The sequence below is a fragment of the Carassius carassius genome, chromosome 15 (genome assembly GCF_963082965.1).
Source record: "Carassius carassius chromosome 15, fCarCar2.1, whole genome shotgun sequence".
Classification (NCBI taxonomy): Eukaryota; Metazoa; Chordata; class Actinopteri; order Cypriniformes; family Cyprinidae; genus Carassius; species Carassius carassius.
Window position 1 is genome coordinate 17,164,403 of NC_081769.1, and position 27,068 is coordinate 17,191,470.

Here is a 27,068-nt window from a genome sequence, read left to right on the forward strand (position 1 = left end):
GGAGAAAAGGTCTGAAGCCAGAAGCTTTAAGACCAATTCATAAACATACGCCATACACGAGTTGAAAAGAAATTATGATGGAGAAGTGATGCCCAAACTGCTGCTTTTTTGTCAGACAGGAAAGGGAATTATTGTGTAGACCACTACTGGTCAAGCCATGTATTGTCAAGGCCAATACACTGCCAAAATACAATATTTGAGATTTTTTAATGAACAGCGTTCATTATCGTTCACACCAAGAATGATAACTGTAAAGATAACTTAATTAGTGTCCACACCAGATATACAGTTGAATTTTTTTTTATACCTCAGTCTCATAATTGAAGTGCAAATTCTGGAAATTACATCATTGGCCAGTATTGTACTGTCAGCAATTTATAAAATCGTTTTTTGTAACTGTAACATACAAAACCGATTCAAAAAATGCTGGGACACTGAACAAATTGTGAATAAAAACCAAATGCAATGATCTGGAAGTTTCAAATTTCAATATTTTATTTAGAATACAACATTTGTATTCAACAAACACTTGATATTTCATCTGAGAAAATGTATCATTTTAAGGCAAAAATAAGTTGATTTTAAATTTCATGGCATCCACACATCTCAAAAAAGTTGGGACAAGGCCATGTTTACCACTGTGTGTCATCCCCTCTTCTTTTTATAACAGTCTGCAAACGTCTGGGGACTGAGGAGACAAGTTGCTCAAGTTTAGGAATAGGAATGTTTTGTCTATTCTTGTCTAATACAGGCTTCTAGCACCCGCTTCAACTGTCTTAGGTCTTCTTTGTCACATGTTCCTCTTTATGATGCACCAAATGTTTTCTATTGGTGAATCTGGACTGCAGGCTGGCCATTTCAGTACCTGGATGTTGTAATTGATGCAGTATGTGGTCGGGGATTGTCATGTGGGAAAATGCAAGGTCTTCCCTGAAAGAGACGAAGTCTGGATGGAAGCATATGTTATTCTAGAACTTGGATATGCCTTTCAGCATTGATGGTGCCTTTCCAGATGTGTAAGCTGCCCATGCCACACGCACTCATGCAACCCCATACCATCAGAGACGCAGGCTTCTGAACTGAGCGCTGATAACAACTTGGGTTGTCCTTGTCCTCTTTAGTCTGGATGACATGGCGTCCCAGTTTCCCAAAAAGAACTTCAAATTTTGATTCGTCTGACCACAGAACAGTTTTCCACTTTGCCACAGTCCATTTTAAATGAGCCTTGGCCCAGAGAAAACGCCTGTGCTTCTGGATCATGTTTAGATATGGCTTTTTTTTTTTTGACCTATAGAGTTTTAGCCGGCAACGGCCAATGGCACGATGGATTGTGTTCACCAACAATGTTTTCTGGAAGTATTCCTGAGGCCATGTTGTGATTTCCATTACAGTAGCATTCCTGTATGTGATGCAGTGCCGTCTAAGGGCCCGAAGATCACAGGCATCCAGTGTGGTTTTCCGGCCTTGACCCTTACGCACAGAGATTGTTCCAGATCCTCTGAATCTTTGGATGATATTATGCACTGTAGAGGATGATAGCTTCAAACTCTTTGAAATTTTTCTCTGAGAAACACCTTTCTGATATTGCTCCACTATTTTTCGCCACAGAACTGGAGGAATTGGTGATCCTTTGCCCATCTTGACTTCTGAGAGACACTGCCACTATTAGGCTCTTTTATACCCAATCATGTTGCTGATTGACCTAATAAGTTGCAAATTGGTCCTCCAGCTGTTCCTTATATGTACATTTAACTTTTCCGGCCTCTTATTGCTACCTGTCACAACTTTTTTAGAATGTGTAGCTCTCATGAAATCCAAAATGAGCCAATATTTGGCATGACATTTCAAAATGTCTCACTTTCAACATTTGATATGTCTTCTATATTCTATTGTTAATAAAATATAAGTTTATGAGATTTGTAGATTATTCTATTCCTTTTTTTACTCACAATTTGTACAGTGTCCCAACTTTTTTGGAATCGGGTTTGTATATATACATATACAAATTATTCAGGTGCATCTGTGATAACTGCGTAAAAGGTAGAAAACATCTGCTGCAAGGAAATTAGGAAGGCGAGGGGGTAAAAAAAAACTGTTTCTTCGACAGGAAAAAACTTAAAACAACGCTGTAGTCCAACCGGGCCGTTCGAGGTAGCACTTGAAAAGGGATAAAGAAAAAAATTAAAATCTCCGTCTGAAATGTGGACTTTGAGATTTGTAACTTTCTAGATATTTTTTATGCCCAAACACACACTACACACTGACTAAAATTCTAAAAGTTAAAAAGCATAATGGGACCCCTTTAAAATTGAAAATGATTTTCAGAATAATATTTTTATCGCTATATAGTTATCATCCTTTGTGTGGATAGGCCTTAACTCTAGCTAAATAACTACTGAATGTTCCTTTAGGCAGACTATATTTGTTTATAGTTGTGACTTACCTGTAAATCAGATCAAATTTTATGCTCAATTTATGCAGAAATTCAGGTAAATCCAACGGGTATTTTTTCCCCCAACTGTATATATCCTGTCATATGATTCATTGGTGCATCACTGCCACAACAACATTACTGCCTCCCAGCATGAGTTTCTCGTTTCCAGAATGCTTCATTAATCATGAAAAAAAAAAACGGTATTACTACGCCTTCAGACGTAGTCTAAAGCACGAATGTGCAATCCTTTTTTATCACTTGCTATGAAATCAGTGTAATTTCCGGTATAAACTAGGTAAAATATGACAGAAAAATAATAAACGGATGTAGGGAAAGCAGATAAATGGATTTCAGTCAGCCTTAGAAGTGATAACATGTAACAAGGTACACTACAGCTTCTTCATGTGGAAAGAAAGAAAGGGATGGAGAGCGACGAACAGATAACGGAGTCGAGGGGGTCAGAACCATAAGAGCAGAAATAAAACTGCAGTGGGTGCGATCCAGCCCGAGGTGGGGGAACGAGAGAGCGGGAGAGCTGGAGAAAAGCGTATAGGCACGCACTCGGTTTGAGAAATGCATGCTGACAGAGGAAGAGAGTGCGAGAGAGCCACATGAAAGGCTGGAGTCACCTCTCTGTTTGAATAAGGTATGCTGACACTACATCAAACCCTCCAACAGAAGTGACAGCGGACTGGAGAGGAACAGAACAAAGAGCAGCATGTATGGATGTGCCTTTATGCGCGTGGGTTTGTAAGAAGAAGCTACAAGCAAGTTTCTGTCCTTTTGCCTTCCATCTTACTACCAACCCTCCTTTTCACATCCTGAAGTGAATATACAGCACTTCCCATTTTCTTAATGAGAATATTAATTCTCCAAGAGTACGCGTGGTTACAGTTATGATGGTGGAAAACTAAATGAAAAAAATATAAATTACACAGGTATCTGGCAGCTACCAATTTAACACTTGTACACCATGTGTGTGTGTGTGTACCAGAGGATTTGCTTAAGTACTAACTAAATGTTCCAGTAGTGTAGGTTTTTGAATATGTATAATCTCTGAGTCCTCAGAGATAGCTCCGAGTTGTCTACGATTTTTAAAACGCTCATTCATAAACTGCTCAAATATTTACACTGCAGTCCTCTACTTTGGCTGAAGCAAGCAGAAGAAGTGTGAAAAATAGCCTGGAAAGGATTGAAGTTAACATTGTGTGAGTCGGAGGTTAGCGTGTTCTCGAGCTGTGAAAGACGTAATCACATAACAGTTACTCACAACTTTAAAGCCTCCTCCTACAGAAACATCTCACTGCAGCTGCTTCGTTATGAACACGAGAGTTTAACGTAGCTAATACTTCACTTTGAAATGGGCCAGCAGACCAGTGGAGAGTACAAAAGCTCTGTGAAATATAGAAATCAGGGTCATGTTTTTAAATACATGATTAAATGAACCAAATGAGATCTGTTTGGTGGGCGAGAGACATCAGGGACTATACGAGTAGCTTACGTGTGTAAGAACGACTGAGAGAAATAGGACAGTTAAGATTAACAATTAACATCAAGGGGTTTTTTTTCAACCGTTCAAACATTTCGGGTCAGTAAGATTTTTTATTGTTTTTGGAGGAAGTAAAGGCTGCATTTATTTGATACAAATTACACTTATATTAAAAATATTAGTTATTTTACCATTAAAAATAGCTATTTAAGTATGTTTTTAAATGATTTTTTTTTCATGTCATGGTACATAAGCTATTACTTCTATCTTGATCCTTCACAAATTATTCTAATATGCTGATTTGGAGCTCAATATAATTACAATCAATGTTGAAAACAGTTGTCCTGCTTAAAAAATTTTTTTTCCAAGATTCTCTGATGAATAGAAAGTTTGAAATAACATTTGTGACCCTGGACCACAAAACCAGTTATAAGGGTCTTTTTTTATGTATTGAGATTTATACATAACCCGAAAGCTGAATAAATAATCTTTCCATTGATGTATGATTTATTATAATATGCCAATATTTGGCCAAAATCTAACTATTTTAAAATCTGGAATCTGAGGGTGCAAAAAATATATAAATATTGAGAAAATCACCTTTAAAGTTGTCCAAATTAAGTTCTTAGCAATGCATATTACTAATCAAAAATGACATTTTTATACATTTATGATAGGAAACTTTCAAAATATCTTCATAGAACATGATCTTTACTTAATATCTTAATAATTTTTGGCATAAAAGAAAAATCTAAAATTTTGACCCATACAATGTGTTGTTGGATATTGCTAATATAATATAAGCGTCCTTGCTGAATAAAATCATTAATTTCTTTATTTAAAAAAAAAAAGTCTTACTGACCCCAAATGTCTAAAAAGTAATATATAAAAGCAACATATTTAAGCCTGAGAATTGTAGCATTTAAAAATACAGAAATAAACGTAAAAATGAGACTAGCAGAACTCTTTATTAAATATTTAATCATATGAGTAGGCCTAATAATACTCATTACTAATTAAACTTCAGTCACAGCACTAACAAAAATAAATATATAAATGAATAAACATATTTTATCAGTATTGCATGGTTTTTATGCGTTTATACAGTACCTGGTAAAATTAAAGATACAAATCATCTGTTTATTACTTCAGGGTTTGTGTGATGCAGCAAGGCTTATAATACATATAAAATCTTGAATTTGAGTTCATTTGGGGTCCAAATCTGCAACAATCGTTTCTAAACATGGCCTTTCATTCATTTTCAGCTCAATTTTAATGAAGCGCTAATCTAAATCAGCTCTTTTCTAGGAGACAGGAACCCGGAAGTGTTGCCAGAATCAGTCGTTTTATCAATAAGAGGGAAAGTGTTGTAAAATATTGTTAGTGTGAAGAATAAAATATGAGCGAGAGCGTATGTGGCTTTATGTCGCTCTGTTAGATCAATCTGTGAATGTGAGTGGGCATAGCCTCTGGTATGGCTGTCTTCAGTGAGCTAATTATACAGCAACCTAAATATTTAATGCTCATCAGTCATTAATTAGCTACAATAACACGTGCAATCAGCGCAAAATAACAGTGATGACTGAGATTCAGGCTGGCACCTGCCATGCAACGTGCCACCCAGAGTGCCCATCAACCACAGCAAAGCAGACAGAGACAGACCCCCAACCATGGTACAAAGACAGAGAGACAGCATTGTATATTTTACTCTTCCCTCCCTTTTCCTTATTTATGTACATTGTTACTGCTGTTTTATCTGTATGCAGCTCAGCTGTAAACACTTTGGCAATGCAAATGTACAAATATTTGTCATGCCAACAAGTACCTCAAAACTGAATACTGAGAAAACCTCAGCTGAAACACGAGAGAAAGAGAGTGAGATTTGTTCAGGTTAGGGGGTAGTAGAAGCTCATTAAAAAGAAGAGATCAGTCTCAGTATAGCAGGAGCGAGACGGAGAGCTAGAGAGAGAGGGAGAGAGTCTTTACATGCTATGTAAGTTGTTCTTTTTGTTGGCCGTTGTGCATTGAATCATTTTTTCCTCATTGTTAACGTGTAAATTCCTGTGTCACTGCTGTTGCTGCAGGCCTTCGGTTTTGCTCACCGTTAGAGGACAAGAGAACAAGCCTCATACACACACACACACACACAGATTCAACACTCCTCTCTCTTTCTCACACACACACAAACAAAATGGCAGAGTCAGAGAAGGACACAAGGAACAAGACTGCTGCAACCCACTAACATAGTTTTAAAAACATATACACATTTTTTTCCCTGTCATGGTGGGCAACAGTGTCATGCCCCTTTCGTTTTTCTTTTCTGTTTTTTTGGTGAGGGGGTCCTGGCTTACTTGGCATCCTAGGCAAGAAAAAACATGACAAAAAAAAAAGGAAAACACCAAAGTTAGTATTCATAGGTTATTCCTCTTGCATCGAGGCATTAATCAAAATCAAAGCTTGAGTGTTCACAAAGCAGACATTACATTGATCAACTGTGATAGTAAAGACATTTATAATGTTACAACAGGTTTCCATTTCCTATAAAGTTATTTTAAATCATAAACTGGCAAACATAAGACTTCTTTCAAAATAATAAATAGTAAATAAAGTATAATACAATACAACACAATAATATTTAAAATAAAATTATACTGACCATAACATTTTAAATATAAATTTTTTAAACAATAGAATAGAATATAATAGAATATAGTCAAGAGAGTCGAGATATAATATAATATAATACAAATTATTTGAAATATTAAGTCAGACCAAATACAACATTTTATTTCTACTACAGTGCTTTTGAGAGAGAGAGAGAGAGAGAAAACTTTTTTCAATTTTAATTTAATTTGAATATATATATTTTTACAAAATTATTATTATTATTATTATTTTACCCTTAACAACATTGAAAATCCACTTGTCTGATATTCACTCAAACATCTGAGGGTCAGGTTTCTGCTAGACTTCCCAGTGATTTCTACAGTTCCTGAGCTAATATTTCTGAACTCTACTACCAAGCAATACCTCACACAATATTTGTACATTTTCTTTCAGACATTATTTATACATTATAAAGCTGGTTTCCTCCTGGACACAGTTGGCTGCTCCCCACAATGCAGGTAATTTCAGGTTTTACTATCCTTGTGGGACATGTGGTCCCACACACACAAACACAGACACACACAGACACTCGAAATCACTACACCATTCACATTTCTTTGTGTGCCTTTAAACAGCTCATTCATACCCAGGTTTCATCATGCTGCTATCACAGTGCTCTCTACAGTCTCTTTTTAAATCACAATTCCTTTTGTTAAATATTTTACTCCAACTGCTCAGCACTCTTTCACCCCCATCATCTCCCACTGTCCTCTGCTGAACACAGGTGAAGGACAGACCAATCAGCAGAGGAGGGCACACCGAATCAAGGGGTTCTGTTTTCCCTTCATCTTGATTTACTGCCTCTCTCTCTGTTACACCACAGTTTGGAGCCATGGGGCAACAACAACCTCCTCAATCTCAATAAATAGGGTCAGGAAAGAGAGAACGATGGGCCCCGTGAGAGAGAGACCGAAATTTGTAAGAAATGTTGTGCAGCAAAATAAATATTTATTAACCCTGAGAACATCAGGGGACAAAACAGCATGATACAAAGAGAAAGGATGAGTGGAGCTGGAAATGAGTAAAGGGAAAGTAAAACACACAGTGAGGACCAGTGTCGCTCCATGGCTGTTGTTACGTATGTGCTGGTGAGGCGTGATGAAGTAATTTACAGGGTTACACTTCACCAAACATGCAAATGGATGTTGAAAAGAGCGAAGGAGAAAAGGGAGGAAAGCGGCAGGTGGGGAAAGGAATAACAAAAGAATGAAAACTGTGGCTTTATTTTACAAAAGCATAAAGAGCAATGAATGTGTGTTAGTTTCTTTATTCTTTAGCTACAGTGTTAATGTGTGCAAAGAAATTATGCTGTAAACTGAAAAAGGCAAATTTACTGAACTTTAAAAGGAAGAAATTGAATTGTAAATATAATGTGAGTTATACATAATGTATAGTTCCAGCTGTTAGCTCTGAAGTTACATTTAAAAAGAAAAAAAAGGTCTACAAACACATGCATTATAAACATGGCAGAACCTGATCAGAATTGACCAAGTGTGACATGTTCCTGGATCAACATTGTGATTAGCCAATCAGATTTGAAGACCCAGTTTATAGTTTTTGTGAAGTTTAGGATTAGAATCAGTGTTTGGTGCTTGTAGATCAGTGTCATTAATCTATCACTTCCTCTGATTTCAGGGATCACTCATGGTTAAGGTTAGGTTTAGGTGTAGGTCATTTTTGTACAAAATATGTTGAGGAACACATCAAACTCATTAAAATCAGGACCTGCATGAAACATGACTAATTTCAACTGTAAAAGACTTCAAAAATGCTAGAGTTATACGGAATACATTTACAGAATAAATGTAACATTTTCGGAAGTAAAAAAGATATCTTATAATTTACAGTGAAAACTATAAACCAACATTCCAAGAAATGAGTGACATTGTCATGGTATTTTGTTCAAATAATTGTGTTTCTTAGTTTTTGTTATCATTTATGTAAAGTTATGCTACAACTTATGTCATCAAATTAATATTTATTGCATTTTTTCATGTGTGCTACCTTGAAGGCATTTTGTATTTGTTTGTATGACACTGTGCATCTTTTACATACTAGTATTTACCTTCACTTTTGGAAAGGCTACTTTTGATAAATGATCATCAATTCTACATCAATTCAATTCTTTTTGTAATATACCGACCAAATGCAGGTGATGATGAGAAAGTCAGGTGATGAACCAAAGCCCATCACAAGCAGGTATCACAAGCAAGGTGTCATTCACACAAGCACTAAACACCATCATGGTGAGACTCATTAAACTGAAATATGCAATAAACATTAACTTAACAACATTATATGTAACATACAACCCTAATAAACATAACAAATAAGAAAAAAATAAGAAGAAACAGTTATTTCAAAGAAAAAACATTCTGAATTCTGGGAACGTCAGTTTACAATTTTCCCCTGTAAATTTTACAGGAAATTACCGTTAACAGGTTTTTTTCCCCTTCATTTCTTACAGTGTACACAGTAAATGGTGACAATAATTATGTGTTGAACTCCACAAGAATGAACTCCAGACATCACAAAACAAGTTATTAAATGTGACGACCAAATGTGTGGAAAAAATGCATGACAGCCAAACAGTACAAAACATTTAGATTTCCCTTAAAACATTCATATTCATGCTTAAACTGAATTATTTTGTTTAGTTTTCCCTCCTGAATTCAATGTTTTCAGCAGCGAGAAGAAAAAACAGATATGTGTGAGTGTGTGCAGGGATGTTTGAAAAGTGACGGAAAGGAAGACAGATAAAGATAACAATGGTATCTGAGGCATGTGATGAGGGGAGATGAATGCGAGGAGAGAGAAAGAGTGCTGGAGGGGAAGAAACAGTAGAGCTGGAGATTTAAATTAGAGCATGTAGAGGTAGTGAGAGAAGAGTTTATAATCAGTGCTTATATTACAGATAGATCTGCATCTTCATAAAGACACACACAAGAAAATCTACAGTGCTGTGGAGTTACTAAATAGTGTCACTACGAAAAAATATATAGTTTTTTCATTAGTTTAGGGAGTAATTAAAAATACTGTAGTTTTTCCAGTGCAAAGCTACTAACAATTAGCAAAGTAGTATAGCAAAATGCTACCACACTTCACACTTGTTCTTAGAATTCATGTAAATAGATCGATTTAAAAAAAGAAAAATAAATCTTCATTTTCAAGCCAAGATATGACTTTTATTCATTTAAGCCTTCTCCGTTTTATTTACACATTCGATTCAATGTAGTTACATTTCTTTAGTCAGTGCCACTATGACTTCACAGAAATTTTTGCAGCCCAAAATGACTGAATTCACTTATGCTTTTTTTGTGCTGATATTTTGGACAGTTTTTTTGTGGTGATTTGCAATAAAAATCCCCTGAACATTATGTTTACGCAATTAGTTTTAATGACATTAAGAGTAGTTACCTGCAATTTTTCTTGTGTTAATCATAAGTGATTTAATCACTAAAATCAATTGTGGTTCGCGAAAAGATCATTTGCGAAAAGATCATTTGCGTAGCCATATCTCTTTCCAACAGTTTGCAAGTAAACAGGTCAGAAAGATAATAGTAGCAAATCGCGAATGATTTGGAGAAATCACTTGGAAATTAAATACAACTAATTAATATTACACACTTTTCCCTATAGAACCTGATGGGTGTTGAAATCGTAGCGCTTTGTATGCTTGGCCAATTCCTGCTCATTTTAAAACGGCATTCACTAAAATACAGCACCAGGACAGTTGAACACTTCGATCGATTTGTTTGCACTCAGAATTCTGATAAGCTGATATTGCTTTTCTCCCATAAGGTAAACATTTTTTGGCTGAAAAACTGCAGGAATAAGATGAAAATCCATGCTGTTACACATAATGTGGCAACTGATTGAACAGCTTTTGAACAGTTTTACTACTTTAAAACATGAGCAGCTTGGCAAGCTGCGGTTTCAAAGTATCCTCCCCAACACCAGATCTAAAATGAAGATGTCTGTCGACGTTTTTACCGTCTACACCAGCTTCATACAGACCCATCAAAACCAGCCCCACTACAGCTAAATCTGTCAAAACGCCACATTCTCTTTGTAGGATACATCCAGCACCACACGGATTCAACTTACACATTTGAAATCAAACTTTGATGTGTGTAAAGCGGAGGAATAAGTGACAGAAAATGATTGGAAAGAGGAAAAATGATAGCCTCACTTCCGGTAGCGGTCGCTGGCCTCTCTGTGTCATTAAAATGAATCCACCTTGCGTGCTAATGCCTCACAAGGATAAATAATTCAGCGCGGGCACACGCTGATGGGCCAGGCTAATTAAAGAGCAGACCGGCGGTGAGACGTCGCCACCTCACACATTTGCACCACTTAACTCAGATTGTCAAACCTTGTGGTCATGTCCGTAACGTGGCGTGACAGCTGTCTGGGCCTCACAGGGTGGCAAATGTCAATCGATGACGGAGGTCCCCGTGCGATTGCGACGCGCCCAGCTGTTTGAAATCAAACAACAGCATACCGTGAACGCCACAACCTGCTTATTAACCTGAGGCGAAAACCATCAGAACATGGCGTTCAGGAAGAGTCGACTCAAGCGTTTGTGACAGACGCCCAGACCGTTTAACTGCTTGAGTAATTTGATGGACAGCTAGACACACACACACGCACAATTTTTCTGAAAGCTTATAAACAGTGCTGAAAGACCACTGTACTGCTAAAGGATTGTCAGTGGAGTGTTGACTGTACTTTAAAGTGAGACAAAGATGATGAAACAACAGTGTGAATGGATTAACAGTACTGCGATCAGACAACGGAAAGAAAACACATGAGCCGATATCATTTCAAGGAGACTTAATCATGAGGACAGAGTGTACCCTGACCTCGCTGTGAGGCCGCAGGCTCTATGAAAGCTGTTAGAATACTGTGACATTTACTCAGTAAAAACCAATGTTGTGCCTCGTATGAAGATTATTCCTCTCGCTCTAAGGAGGAATGATATTAACTTGATAGCTGACCCAGAATGATCGTTCTGTCATCATTTACTCACCCTCATGTCAAACATTTGTGACTTTCTTTTGGTGAACAAGAAAGAATATTCTGGGTGCTGTTCAGTAATTAGAAACTAGAAAGTTTGAATAATGTGCTGATTATTTTCCATTTAGTTACAATGATAGTTTTCATAAATTAAAATTCTCTCATCTTTTACTCACCCTCAAAACATTCCAGATGTAGGGTTGTCTAAAGTACAGACAGATTTTAAAAGCATCAATTGATGGGTTGACTTTCTGGGGTCCTGTATACTTGCACTGTACAGACTCACAGAGTTGGAATATTTTTCTTTGTCTGTGTTCCTTTGAAGAGAGAAAGTATCATACATCTGGGACGGCATGAAGGGAGAATATAAATTTTTGGCAGGAGTATCCCTTCAAGTGAGTGAGTTTAGAATGAGGAAAACACAAGGATTTTTCTCCATATAGTGGACTTCAATGGGCACCAATGGGTTGAAGGTCTAAATTGTTTCAATACAGCTTCAAAGGGCTCTACAGCTAAACAATGGGCAATGTTCAAAAAAATGTTTATTATATATTAAATAAAATTTTTTATAAAAATTTATATTATTTATTAATATACTTTTTAACCACAAATGCTTGTCTTGCAATAGCTCTGCAATGCACATCTATGACTTCAAGCATTGCGTAATCTTGTTGGAAAGATCACGTGTGACAGGTGGAAGTACCGACCCAGTGTATACAATTGTAGAGAAGGTGGACCATTCAAAAGTTGTTGTATTTTGAATTACACATATTTATATGTCTTTGTATCAGCTTATTGTTTAAAATGGCCCATTACTGTTCGTATCCTCAATGCTTGAAGCTTAACCTAAAAGATTTGTTCTTCTAGGAAAAATGTAACCTTACCAACCAAAAGTATATGAAGCTGCACTGAAACTGCAATTTGGACCTTGAAACCATTGGTCCCCGCTGAAGTATAAAGAAAGATCCTGTAATGTTTTCCTCAAACAAACTTAATTTCTTTTCGACTGGAGAAAGAAAGACATGAACATTGGGGTGAGTACATTTTAATTCTGGAGTGAACTAATCCTTTAAGAACCCGATTTGTAAACAATTAATACAGATTGATCCTGTGAACTGGATCAAATGGTTCATTAAAAAGATCAGACTCAATGATTGTTTATTAACTGGCCATCACTGTTCTCTTATACCCTCTCTTGAGACAGATTTAGGACATAGGTCAAGACTTTCGGTGAATAACGTTTTACATTTTGATTGTAGGGCATCAGAAAGCTATAAAACAGCATACAATTTATTTACTTGATACTCTCTGGCTGCTTTTTGAGATTTTAGAGCTTGACAGTTTTCATTTAATGTTCTTACACTAAAAAAAAACTGCTTTCTACAGAACAAAGAGAGTCATTTGTTTAGAACGACATGAGGGTCAGAAAATTATTTTCTTTTTCATTTTTGGGTAAACTACTACTACTACTTTCAAAAACAAACTGCGACCTGTGGACATAGTATCTAATTTAATATATATCAGCAAACACAGGGACAGCAGCAAACATCTGAGCATGTGCCCATTTCTCCTGCTGCGTTACTTGAAAGCAAACACAGCTTATGTTTATTTATTAGACGCCAGTGCAATGCACTTCAAAGGACTGTCCAGTCAGAAGCTGCCTGAGACTAAGCTCACAGAACCTGCAAATTAATTCTGCCCCTACCAGGCCCAAAATCACCTGCCAAGACAGTTACATTAGCCTTTCACTGTTTACCCAAGAGCATTAAAACAAGTTCAAGGTGAAAATCGTCACATGCACAGGCCATATCAAGATTATATACAACTGAGATAGATGGCTAAAATAATAGGCTCCCTCAGTCTGACACCCCAAATTGTGAATGTGTCCAATTTCCAGTGAGGAAAAAGTACAGTGGAGGTTGTGCTGGAGTGTTGAGTTTGTTCCATCTGTGAGGTCTCAGGCTTTGCTCTTGATGGTTAATCAATAAGACATATTGCTTTGGGTCAAAAACAGGAGCTAGCTGAGCAACCATAGACACTCTGTCCAACTAAGAAAGTCAGCTTGTGTAATTTATCCATTAGATTTCACTGTTGAACTAGTGAGTCTCCTCATTGCCGACATGGTTTCTGTGATTTTGCCAAGTAAGACATGTTCCTGGATCAACATTATTGTCAAAAAAAAAAAAAAACCTACCCTACCCATAATTTATTCCTAAAATCAGTGGAAAGTATAGTTGATTAACAAGGGTGTAGCAGCACCTAACCCTGGTTGTAAGCCTAAAACAGGTATTTTCTGAAAAGTTATATCTCAATTCTGATTGGTTGATTGGAATGTTGTGCCAGGATCAACAAGGATGTTGATCCAGGAACATGTTGTACTTGGTGAAATCAGACTCGCCTTGCCTACATAGGCATTTCCCTCCAATGGCAGCATCTTAACTCAAATGGGATAGCCTTTTCCACAAATGGCACATGCAATGATGACTTGCGCATGCTATACCAAATGTATAGGGTCAAGAAACATACTCCACCACAATAAGGAACATTTTTAAAAAAAAAACACAAATTTAAAACACATATTGCAAGTTCGTAGAAATTAGCTTCCATTCTATATTTAATTTGGTTTCAAAGTTTAAATTATATGACTCTAAAAATGTCATGTGGTATAACCATGTAAAAAATAACATTAACTTTACATGTGTGCACCTTAAAGGGCACCTATTATGTCCTTTTTTAAACAAGATGTAATGTAAGTCTATTACGTCTGATAATATTAAGTCTAATATAAGTTTCTGGGGATTAAAGCAGGTGGATTTTTATCATTAAAGGATGGTTGTGTACACAATCTGCCAACACACATTTATGTTCAATCAACATGTAAAAGTGAATTTTGCATTATAGATAGATTAAAGCTTTCAATTTGTCTAATTCCTCAAAGCCTTACTGTATGATCCACTTCCCCATGATTCATTTGCTTTTCAAGCCATTTCCTGCATCATCTCTCTGAGTAGCTTGTCTTTAGGGTGAGATGGTTGAGGCCTAACTGCAGAGATGTGAGAACCCGATTTCACCTGCGCTCTGTGTGCTTATGAAAGAGGTTTGCCATTGATTTTGCACTGTGAAGGACTAATAAAGATGGATCTTTTTCAGAGCAGGACTGAAATGAGGGCCTAAAGGTAAGAGCCACAGACAGGCAAAGCTACTTGTCCTTAATGGAAGATTGATTTTAATTGTGACACCACCTGATTGGCCCAGTTCTAAATGAGTGAAACAGGAAAAAAAAGCGATGGAAATGAAAAGCAGAGAGTGACCAATGTATTTTCTCTTAAGCTAAAAGCACTTCAAAAGCATTACCATGACTCGGAATGTTTTTTTCTCTATTCAACATTATGTTTTTTTGAGGGGGTAAAAGGGTATCATTACTGTCATGAAGAAAGCTTCAAAAAGGTCTGAAATAACACCAGCAATCATTTTCATTTTCCTTTCTAAAAATGCATTCCAGAAAAGGTTGCAGTCCAATTTTTGCTCTCACCTTTATTTAAAATAAAATAAAAAATCAACAATTTATTTTCATTCTTATAAAAGGTAGTACACGGAACCAAGTATGCTTCTTTTTTCTTTTATTTAAAGTACACCCTTGACTTTTGACTGTGGCACACTCAGACTTAAATATTAGAAGCTAAATGGCTAAATGATGCCGAGTGTTGGAGGAAATGGCTTGTAATGAAAGCTTTTGCGCACATGGCTCAGTAGAACTTGAGTTTTTATTGCACTTTCTGAATCAGATCAGACCGCTTTCAGCAACCAATCACTTGTTGGGACTTAATAAAAGTCTACCAATGCTTTAGTGCCGGTAGATATGCACACAAACACAAACATAGAGATTCTTGGACATTTCACTTATGAATCATAGACAGAGGTGGGTAGAGTACCCAAAAACTGTACTCAAGTAAAAGTAAATGTACTAGTCTGAATAGTTACTTGAGTAAGAGTAAAAAAGTATCGGATAAAAAATCTACTCAAGTAGTTAGTTACTAGTTACAATGCTAAACAAAATGTCACAGGTTCCAAAAAAACATTAAGCAGCAAAACTGTTTCCAGCACTGGAAATAAATCAATATATTAGATTTATATTTTGAAGGATCATAACTCTGAAAACTGGAGTAACAGCTGATGAAAATTCGGATTTGCATCACAAAATAAATTATATTTTAAAGTATGTATTATATATGTATAAATAACCTCTGACACAGAGAAGAGAGAAAACTCCTCACATGACCGTTAAGTTACAGAACATCTGTCTGTTTACTTAAGTAACATGTGTCATGCCATAACATATTTTTAATACGACTGACTTTATATTAATATGAATTTAACATTGAAAGTCAATGTGATATAAAAACTGCTACAAATTTTTCATTGTTCATAAAGAGAGCAAATAACATTTACATTATCAAAAATCATTTTCACTGACAGTCTAGAGTTCAATCACTCTCAAAAACTCCCATTAAAATCACTGAAACTGTTAACACTGTGAAATCAATATCTTATTTACCGATTCGTACACAAATCTGCACTTTGTTGTGTCTGACGAGAGAATTCGCCAGAAAGAGGTCTCCAGTCAGTGAGCGAGTGGAGGAAGCACCGGCATTTTAGCGATGACTCATCTGAACGCCTCTGATTGGCCATTGCATTCATGAGCTCAAAAGAATCGTGTGTGATTGGTTATAATGAGCAGCGCTGTAAAAACGCATCTATCTCTGGCTCAGCGCCAGCAAGCGATCACAGATCTGAATTTAGCAGCTGATGATATGACTCACTGAACGTTCTCATGCCGGTGTGATTGTATTAATATTAATAAAATATTAATCTGCTATTTTTTGCCTTTTGGAAGCTGCATTCAACTTGGTTCCCTTCTGTTATAAGTCACACGTACAACAAACTAATGTCAGTGGTATACTGTAATCGAATGTAGCCCAAGTTACTACCTGTTGAACAGTAGAAAGCACGCGGTGTTCATCTAATAAAGATCTTACTCGCTAGCAAATAGCGTTTGCATATTTGCTTTCAATTCAATGCACTTCCATAGCCACGTTTTCAACGCTGCTGATGTTAAACGTTACAACTCTGAGTGAACCATTTCAGAGGCTCAGCGCGTGCGGCAGGGAACTGAACGAATCATTCAAACTGATTCATGAACCAATTCACTCGTTTGCCAACTGGTTTGATCAAGCTTTTCAACAGAGTTGACTCAAAAGAATGAATCATTCACGAATGAGCATCGCTCATTGCCCGGAGAAAAGTAGATGGCGCGTTTGGAATAAACTGAAGCATTTATAACATTTATTGCATTTGCATTAAGATAAAGTAACAAGAGGAGCGTCACCCACAGTAACGAAGTAAAAGTACAGATTTTTTCCAAAAAAATTACTCAAGTAAGAGTAAAAGTACCCATCTTTAAATATACTCAAAAAAGTATTAGTTACCCCAAATAATTTACTCAAGTAAATGTAACAAAGTAAATGTTACTATCCACCTCTGATCATAGACCTCCAGAGACAATCAAAAATGTAATTTAAAGAGTTTTACCGAAATACAGGAAAACAATACAAACATTATCTTAGATTTTGAGTCTATTGTTGGTCTGAAACCATGTAATTTATACACTTTTTATTCTGTGCATCACCTATCTGCATTATTCCTTTTATATATTTCTAGCGTTCTTCTTGGTATTCTCATCACTCAAACCAAGAATTTGTTTTATGCTTTACTCAGCACACTGCGGCTCGGTACAGCACAATAATGCACTAGAAACTAGTAAATATGCCATTTGCAAGCCATACCGGTCACATTTTGCATCCCCAGTGTCCTTAAAAATCACTGAGCCAGGAGTTTTTTTTTTCTCGTTCACGCATGGACCCAAACACTTATGCATAAATACACAAGCTCTCATTTAAGATCACTATAATCGATCCTGCTGCCAGTGGACCAATGCACTGGAACTGATGTCATATTTGTGATGTCGACATTTCGGTGATGTCATTTCATTCTTGCCATTCAGCAGCTGTCGATTCGGGGGGCTCGTGAACTGTGCACATTTCCAAACAATACATAAGTCAAACGAACCTTCAAGGGCTTGAAGAACAAACCACACTAAGCTCCATTCAGTGAAGAACCAGAGATTCTCTCTTCGCTGCTGCCAGAAACAGCTCTGCTAGAGATCTCTCTGACATTACAACAAAGCTGCTTTTTCATCACCACTGTTGAACCCTTCTCATGTCCTCCTGTGCGACAATCACAGTTTTATGTCCACGCTTAGCCTTTCCAATTTCAGTGAATATTACTTTTCAGGAGGTTTTCCAAAAAGGTAGAAATAAATCTGGTTTATATTGAGGGATATTCTTGCAGAATCTTTTTTGGCACAATTACATAGATACATATCAGTCCAGGCAGGGCCTCATATTTGAGAGACTGTGAAATCCTACTAGCTTTGCGGTTTATTCCAAGTAGGCTACGATATCATTCCCATTCATCACTTCTGTCAGCACAGAAGCTGATAAGACCGGCATGATCTTCCTGTAGTATCTTATAATGGTGTGAATGTGTGAAGTAATGTGACTTAACTAATAACAACTGGCATTTTATTACAGGATATTAATGAGGATATTAAGGAGCTGCTTCCTAATGTTAACAAATCTGCAAAGGTTTATTGCTAAACGTTTCATTTTAGTGCCGTGCAAACTCTCGTAATGCTTTTGGACACCTGTGCCTCTCCCAATATTTGTAGCACAGACAGAAGTAACAACAGTCCACTGCCATGGCAACAGTACATGCTGATGTCAAAGCGACAGCTGGCGTGTGCATTCAGACTCTGGATTGGTGACAGTAATGTTAATTAAGCATCAAAAATTCCAAAGGCTAGAAAACATGCACATATTTGCACCAGCAACCGAAGATGGACATCAGTTGGATAGGGATTGTCCAAAAGATGTTGTTATTCACACAATACAGCAGGTAAAGAGACAGCAGGACAAAAGGACATGCTATTCTATTAAAGCAGAGACACATCCATTATGTCAGAAAGGATTTGCTAAACCTGTGAAGAGCAGTCACACGCTGAGGAGATTACATAATGACTCTAGTTTTCAGCTTCAAATATGACATTAAACGGATTGTTCACCCAAAAAATGTAAGTTCTGCCATTATTTACTCACCCTTCATGTGATGCCAAACTTATATGATGTTATATTTTGCAGAACACACAAAGAAGAACTTTCCAAGAATATTTCGATCACTATATGTGCTTGTCACACTTTTTTCACACAGTTACAGTGAATATAGACTGAAGCTTTCATGAAATCAAAAATAATGCTTAAGCACCATAAAAACAATACAAAATTTATCTAAACCATAGACTGCAGTGTTCCACCATATTGCGCAATACAACTACTGATGAGTTCTGCCTCAAGGTCCTTCCTCACTTCCATTTGCCTCTTTCCTTTCTGTTTTTAAAGAAATGTATGGTTTTATTTAGCAAGACCGTATTAAGTTTAATAGAAGCGAAAGTAAAGCCAGTAAAGCATTGTTATTACAAAATATATTTCAATAAGATGCTATTCTTTTAAACTTTCTATTCATCAAAAAAGCATAAAAAATGTATCAGATTCCAACTGCTTTTAACACTGATCATTAGTAGAAACCAAATCAGCGTATTAGAATAATTTCTGAAGGATCACGTGACACTGAAAACTGGAGCAATGGTGCTGAATATTCAGCTTTGCCATCACAGGAAAAGATTACATTTTAAAATATTTTAAATTGTAATGATATTCCACAATATGAATTTATCTCCTGATCAAATAAATGCAACCTTGGTGAGCGGTAGAAACTGACTTCAAATATTTTAATCTCAAATTCAAATCTCATACACATTCTGTGCACTCCAATTGACTGACACACCTAACATCAAACTTCTTTTGGGTTGATCAATTAGCAACAAAGGAGTTTGGAACAGCAAGAGGGTGAGCATTGAGCAAATGACAGACCAGTAATTCAGATTCTGCTAGACTTTTCTCACATTCCAATCTGGATCCTAAATGTGAATGAGAAGCTGAGATAGGTCTATTACATGCCTGCCTACAAAAACCCATAAACGCACTCCATTTACTCAGGAGAGGATATTCAGGCCCGCAGAGCACCGTGGGAAGTGCGTGCGGTGGGAGTGTGTGGTGATGTTATTCATAGTTCACTGAGCTGTTTAAGGGCACATCCCTACTCACTTTCAGGTGATGGAGGGAGTCGGATCGTCCCAGTCCTCATACTATGATGGTTACACAAGAGAAAACAAAACAAATGAGTTGAACTTCATCTAATGGGCAGTGACAGAGTAAGGTGGGCATCACAGCGATAAAAAAACTCATATTGTCTGCGAAGCAAAAACACATGTACCATCACTTCAAGCGTACCAGGTTACATGAACAGCAAAACAAACAACAAGCTTAAAGCCTTTTAAGCCTAAACAACTGTTACAGATTCATTCCAAATGCTCACTCATGCACACACACATACACACGGACAGGAATAAAAATACTCACAGAATGAAGCGGACCTGGTCAGGAACAGAATGCCATGGATTTCTGTGGTGACAAGTGAACGCAGTCCTCCGGGGAATCACAACACGTCTGCTAGGATGACAGGTTGAAAGGGAGTGGTGTGGGGAGTCTCAAAGGAGAAGGTATTCCAGCTAGAAATTATCCATCTGAGAGCCCTTCACAAGCTGATTCTTATAATAATCCACTTTGATGGGACAAAAGTCATTTATTTTTGTTTTTACAAAGCTCAAGCACTCAGAGGAAAAATAACCCCACCAATGGGCAACAAAAATGTGGTGAGAGAAAACCGAAGTGTCACTGTTACTTATTTATTTTTCTCTCTCGTGCCCGCACTGTTAATGTTGACCCTCCAGGCTTTAACACAAAAATGTGAGGGAGCTGCAATAACGGCCAATTCTCAGAATTCTGCACTCCAAGAGACGATCACATGCTCCCACATTCGCACACTTATGCACTCTCCTGCGCACACATGGAGGCTTTGGATATACATTGGCGTCTAGCTGCCTCTTCCTGTCAGCCCTTGGCACAAACCCTCATCCATCGCTGCAAAGGCCTTGCATAGACGCACAAAAACACTCAAACCCAGTCAGCACTTTCACCCTGCTTTCCTCTACAACCTCACTCTACCTTACACGTTATTGCTTTTAGTTTCACAGAGAATTGTTTCTCAGGCCCACCTGCCACATATGATGAAGGGGAGCATTGACTTGAGCAAAGAAACTAGAATAGATTAAAAACATACAGCGGAAGATTTGAAGTCTCAGAGCAAAAATCCTCCAGAATAAGTGTAGCTCAAGTGTCTGGGAGGATGAACTGATTAAGGAGCCCAGCGCTCAGGTGGAGAAGTGGAAAGAGCGGCTCACGCTCTGTTCTCCAGCACCCTCATCAATCCAGCTATTCCTCCAATTCCCACGGCTCCTCCCTTCAGGAGTTCAGGAATGAGTTTTGGCACAGACACTCCCTCTATCCTCGGAATGGCACCTCTGGGATGGAGGCGGATCGAGTTATGGCTGCACCGAGGTCCGTGGAAGCAAACAGAACCGGAGGGGCGTCACATCTGTCGCCGCACTGAGAATTTCCTCATCTGAGTCTCGTGCCCTTGCATTTCTTAAGACCTGAGGAAAAACAGTGAGAAATATGCATGATCAATTATTCATTATGCTGTAGTACAGACGGCAACCTTCAATACTGATATGACTGTTCTACTACGATGGAGTTTTGATATACCATACTGATTTTTCTGAACTAAAACCAAAATGTCATTATAGAACTTCCAGACTCACGTTACTTATTCACAATAGTAATTCAGTTACACCATGCATTTATATTACAGTGTATAACAGTGAGAGTACTGTGTCAATGCAATTAATGTAATGTTATTGAATGGATGTGCTCAAACGTGACAAGATCATTACATTGCAATCAATATCCAATCAAAACACAGCCTCATTATCATACAATAAAACCACTGAAGTACTCTATCATGACTGAACTGACATTAGCTGCTACTAATAATGTCTAACTATGAATGTCAGGGACAAATAGTCATGTGTAACACTATTTACTTCCTTAATGGATGTTCCTGCTTCACTGTTGCACGTTGTTACAAATAAAAAAGGTCTTTAATAAGTAATAACTTATAAATCTTTAAACAAAAAGAAACATCTTTCTTTTGCTGTTGATGCGACTTAGGCCACAAAGGCTATTGCATATATTAATCAACATCCAAACAGGCATTGTTTTAGCAAGTTAGCATTTAAATATGTCCTTATTCTAACATCTATTGTACTTTTCATGATAAACTGAATTCTCTCCCTATTCTTTTTCTCATTGAATATCATTTTTCATTTAAGAATACATGAATAATAAATAAAAAATAAATTACAATTAATAATAATAAATAATAAATTACATTTGTTATATAAAATGGAAAGTATTGGCATATTTAAACTAGACTGAATATTTAACAAGCAAACACACAATAGTCAAGGGATTTGAAGCAGATTCGTTTGGACCTGGCCAAGGGTTCCCAGACTGACTAATTGTAGATGGTCATGAGAAATAACAGCCTCATCAGAGCGTAAAACTCTCTGGTGAGACGCACTGTTCTATTAATAAGAAAGGAGAAGGTAATTAAAGGTGGATCCCTGGCGTGGAGCTGTTCTATCCAGATTCTTATTTCCATACAATTCTTCATGTCATGCTTTGATTAGGAGGGTGCCTCCCTCATCAGCAGGACTGATATGAAGGGGAGGAGGAGGAGAGGGGTGAATGGAGACAAAAAAAGAGTGATGAGGGAAGGGAGAGGAAGCGACATGGACGGTGGCAGAGTGAGAATGAGACCTTAAAAAAGGACTGCATTAAAAAGATATGCTCGGTTAGACAAAAAAAGAGGACAGGAGAGGTCTCGGAGAGGTGTAGAGACAAAGAGGGATAGACAGACAGAAACAGAAGGTAAGCGAGAGAAGAGTAGAGACAGAATGTGAGAATAACTACTGGGGAGGTCATTTATGTGGATCTAGAAGCAGAATTCATATTTGAGCAGCACACCCTCAGAAACACATTACAATTTAACCCTTAGAGTGCACGATCAAAGAAAAAAAATGCTATCTTACCGAACATAAGGATTCAAATAATAGAATTATTTAATTTAACAGTATGTATCTCCCATGAAAATACTGTAAAACATTAACATTTACCTCAAAAACAGTGGTACTCTCAAAGCATGCTGCCTTGTTACTTTTAGATAAAGATGATATGTTACACCAAGTAACTGTACTTGAGTATTTGCAAGGACTCAATTTCTTGGTTTTAAAATAAATAAAAAAGCCCTGTATTCCACATATTGTGTGATACCTATTAGCAAATTTCAAGGGTAAAAGGCCCCATTGTCTAGTACCAATAGTGTATTGATGTATAGAGCACAGCTCACACAGAAGTCACTTTCAAACCAAGCAGCTTTCGGCTGGTCAATGTGGCAAATCCATGAATTTTGTGTGGATTCCTACTGACTGGATTTCACCCTTGAAAATGCACTGTACAACTGTAAATGTGATCGCACCTTTATGGCTGGGTTATTTTGACCTGGCCAGAAACCAACCACTTAGCAACCATCCAGAACACCCAAGTATTTTTAAATTAACAACTAAAAACTGGAAAATGTATGAAATGAGAGGGGATCACAGTCCTGACATTGGTGTCTCTTTTGCTTATGAGAGATGTCGCTCTCAAGAGTCTCTTTTCTTCTCTATTCCATCCCTTCCTCCTATTCAGACATCCTCCTCTCTTACTCTTTCTACCAACACAGACATGTCATTCTTCATGCTCACACAACTATATAAACAGGGCTGAAGGCCCACTGACTCGTAAACCCAGTAAAATAGTTTATAAGGCTAGAAGGTGGGGAGAGGCGGGGGAAGATTAACACTAAAATATGACCAGGCCTGAACTGTGACCTTTTAAAGCATTCTAAAACACTACTGATTAATACACAACCATCAACACACAAATAAACCAATGGGAGAATTTAGCATGTTAGCACAGTGTCACTTGTGTGAGAGTGAGCAGGTGAGATCTGGTGTGTGTGTTTGTGTGTGCATCAGGTGGGAAGATACAGAGAGAAAAGGTCAGATATCTGGATTGATGAAATGTGAGAAATCCACATCTGAGGCAGAAGACAACAGCTGCCATGTTCTCATCACATACACACAAACAAAGTGCAGAAAATGTGAAAAAAGACTGAAGCTACATCTGAGTGAGTGAGCTGGATCTGGCTGTTAACAGTGAGCAACAGTCTCCACCACACAGATATAACACACACACACACACACACACACACACAAACAGCAGCAGTGCCAATGTGTGCAACAGGAAAAATTTCTGCCGTCACCCTGAATATAAACTAACTGTGGAAAATGTGCACAAATCATTTTCTTCTTAATCAATATGTTGGTCTTGTTTAAGGATCTAAACAGCTTTAAATGAGATAAATGTACTGAAAAAAATGATAAAACAAAATTATATTTTAATAACATTTATTTTTCTTATGGACCCTGTGTTTTATGCATAAATCTCAAACTATGATGGATTTACATTAAAATTTGTGTTAAATTAAATTAACTAAATGAAAATAAATAACACACACATTTCAAAAAATTCCTTGTTTTAAAGAACAAATGTAACAATTTAAAAAGGTTTATGCTTAAAACAAGAAAAATCTGCTGGAAAATGGTAACTTCAACAATCAAAGATATACACTCAGTCTGTACAAACAAGTCCCTGTTATCTTACAAAATTACTTTTTACATTTTCCAAAATAAAATTAATCTTGTTTTAAGAATTTTTAGATATTTACTTAAATATACAAGAACTAACATTAAGAACATATTACACTTATGAGTTATGCTTAAAATATTTTTCTTTTTGGCATTTATTTGATGTTGTTTTAAGTATAAATCTATAACATTTATTGAAATGTATGTTTAAAACAAGAAAAACCAAATGCCAGTGGGGTAAAGAGACCTACTTCAAGAAATGTTCTCTGAAAACAGATTTTGTATTACTTAATGAAACAATTAAAATATTTTAACATCTTGGTTTGGATCTTTTTCCTAGAAACGCAGGCAAACGACTGATTAAGAAAATTATTATTCCCAGTGTACAAATAAAGAAAGAATCAGTATAGCAGAGGAGAGGAGAGGGGCAACCAATACAAATTTCTTTAAAATGTGCAAGTAGACGAAGACAGCCAGCTCTCTCTGACTCAGACTAGAGGATGGAGGAAGAATAAAAAATAGGGAGCTCAGGAAAAAGGGGAAGAGGGGAAAAAATCTGAACGGTGCACTGAGATTTAACGAAACAGCAAATGAGAAATTCATCAAGAGTGATGCCAGAGGACATCTATGACAGAAAGAAGCAAGAGAGGACTTCAGAGAGATCTAGAGAAAAACCAGAGGACTAGAGAGAGCGTGAGAGGCTGTTGGAAACTCACCCCTGTATGAGAGTGGTCCTCCTCAGGTTAATACAATCCCTGCTCTGTGGAGCCATTCTGGGCAGAGCCTGTTTGGAGCACTGCACACTGTCTACAGAATACCAATCACACACCGGCAACACACACACACACAGTCAGTCAGTGAGCGAGCGGCATGGCATTCTCTTTCACTCAGTGTTTCAAAAGCAGGCCACCATAAAACAGTAGTTGTGCTTTATGAGCTGTGAATGAAATGGTCATAATTCTATAAGCTTTGACACAAACGTACACAGAGATAAACACGGTGAGACGCAGTTCCAACGACGACCCCAGTGATGGGAGACAACAGGCCGATCTGCTCAGGAACTGAAGATGAGAGGATCGTGTGAAGCTCCTCCGGTGCACCTCCTCTTTTCCTTCTGTCTTCTCACTCACTCTCTTCAGCGTCGAGCATCAAGAGGCTCTGTAATGTTTCTCTTCTACCAACAGTCCTTTTTCTCCTTTGCTTTGCTTTCTTTTTCAAGTACCTAACAATGTTCATAGCTGTAATTCCAAAGCACAGCAGTGCAAGCTGCATTCACTCTGTCTTCAAACCCCCTCCCTTCATCATATGCACTCTCTCTCTCTCTCTCTCTCTCTCTCTCTCTCTATCATTGTATCCCCCTACCTCCTCTGCTCTCCCTCCAATCCAATCAGCTCTCACTCCTTCTCTCGCTGCTCCTTCCTGCACCCCTTTTCTCCTTCTCTCTCCTTCTCCTCTTTCAAAGGCAAATATCAGCCAGCATCAGGGAGATCACAAGCTTCTCACACAAGTGTTCAAATAAGTATAGAAAACAGTCACAAAGGTAAAACACTTGACATGCCTTGACGCAGCAGCACAGGCTAGGTAACAGACGTCACAATGTCAACTCAAACTACAAACTACAACTCAAACTTGTACCGATTATTTGAAGCATTTGAATAAAGTTAACAAACTAACAAAGAGATAGAAACCCAACAGGTTATACGTGTACTAAAATGCATGTAAAACTAACACACACACACAAACATATATATATATGTTTTTTTTTACCTATTTGACAAAAGGAAAAACTGAAAAAAAAAACAGACAAAAAAAACGCGTTTATTCACTGACAGTCAGATTCCACAAGCACACTGACATTCCTAATCCTACCAATTAACTTCTAATCATTTGCTAAGCATGTGTGTCATGTCTCTTTAAGGGTTGTCATGTGCACCTGTTGTTAAGCAGGAGTCCCCTTCACTGCAGCCCTGTTTGTCTACACACTGGAGAATCATCCAGCCCTTTCCCTCTCTCTCTTTTCCTGAAATGGCTAAATATGCATTCAACAGCTGTCTCTCCACCTCTGCTCTGCAGCCTCATCAGCACAGAATCCCCTTTTGATGCAACCGAACAGACTCTCCAATTTGACACGAGACACAAATCATTTCAAAGCCTTGTGTTCTATACCTGTAACTGGAGGTAAATCCTTGAATACAACCCTCATTTCCATAAGATTCCCTTGTTATTCTTACAGAGACAAGCAGAAACCCAAGGGTACAAGGCTGAGCGAGAGAGAGAGGAGGGACTGAATGGGAGGGGAAGGAGGGACACGGACGGAAAATGATGGAGTGAATGGGAAGAGGGATGAGGGAATGGATGTGGGATAGGGAGAAGGAGGGAATGGGAAAAGGAAAGAGAGAGAGAGAATTGACATTCAGCCTGTGCACTGTGCCTCACTGGTGGAATAATGATTAGCTACTCAGTATTCCAGTCACATAGCCTCTATAATAAATGGGGGGGGGGGGGGGGGTAGGGGGAGGGAGAGAGAGAGAGAGAGAGAGAGAGAGAGATGTTATAGCAGTGTAATGAGAAGG

At 37.6% G+C, this 27,068-nt stretch overlaps 1 protein-coding gene across 5 annotated transcripts in view; it reads right to left on the bottom strand.

Moving 5' to 3' along the window:
* grik5 (glutamate receptor, ionotropic, kainate 5) overlaps nucleotides 1–25,807 on the bottom strand; it is a 68,003-nt gene extending 42,196 nt beyond the window's left edge. For 2 of the 5 annotated variants that reach the window (XM_059567665.1, XM_059567661.1), the window contains exons 1-3: nucleotides 25,480–25,807; nucleotides 25,212–25,302; nucleotides 20,204–21,336 (exon numbers count right to left, since the gene is read on the bottom strand). The gene's annotated coding sequence lies outside the window, so the exon portion shown is untranslated. Of the gene's footprint in view, nucleotides 1–19,888; nucleotides 19,930–20,203; nucleotides 21,337–25,211; nucleotides 25,303–25,479 lie in introns of all 5 variants that reach the window. The other 3 variants (XM_059567662.1, XM_059567664.1, XM_059567663.1) reach the window with 3 other exon arrangements.
* Nucleotides 25,808–27,068: the final 1,261 nt, after the last annotated feature.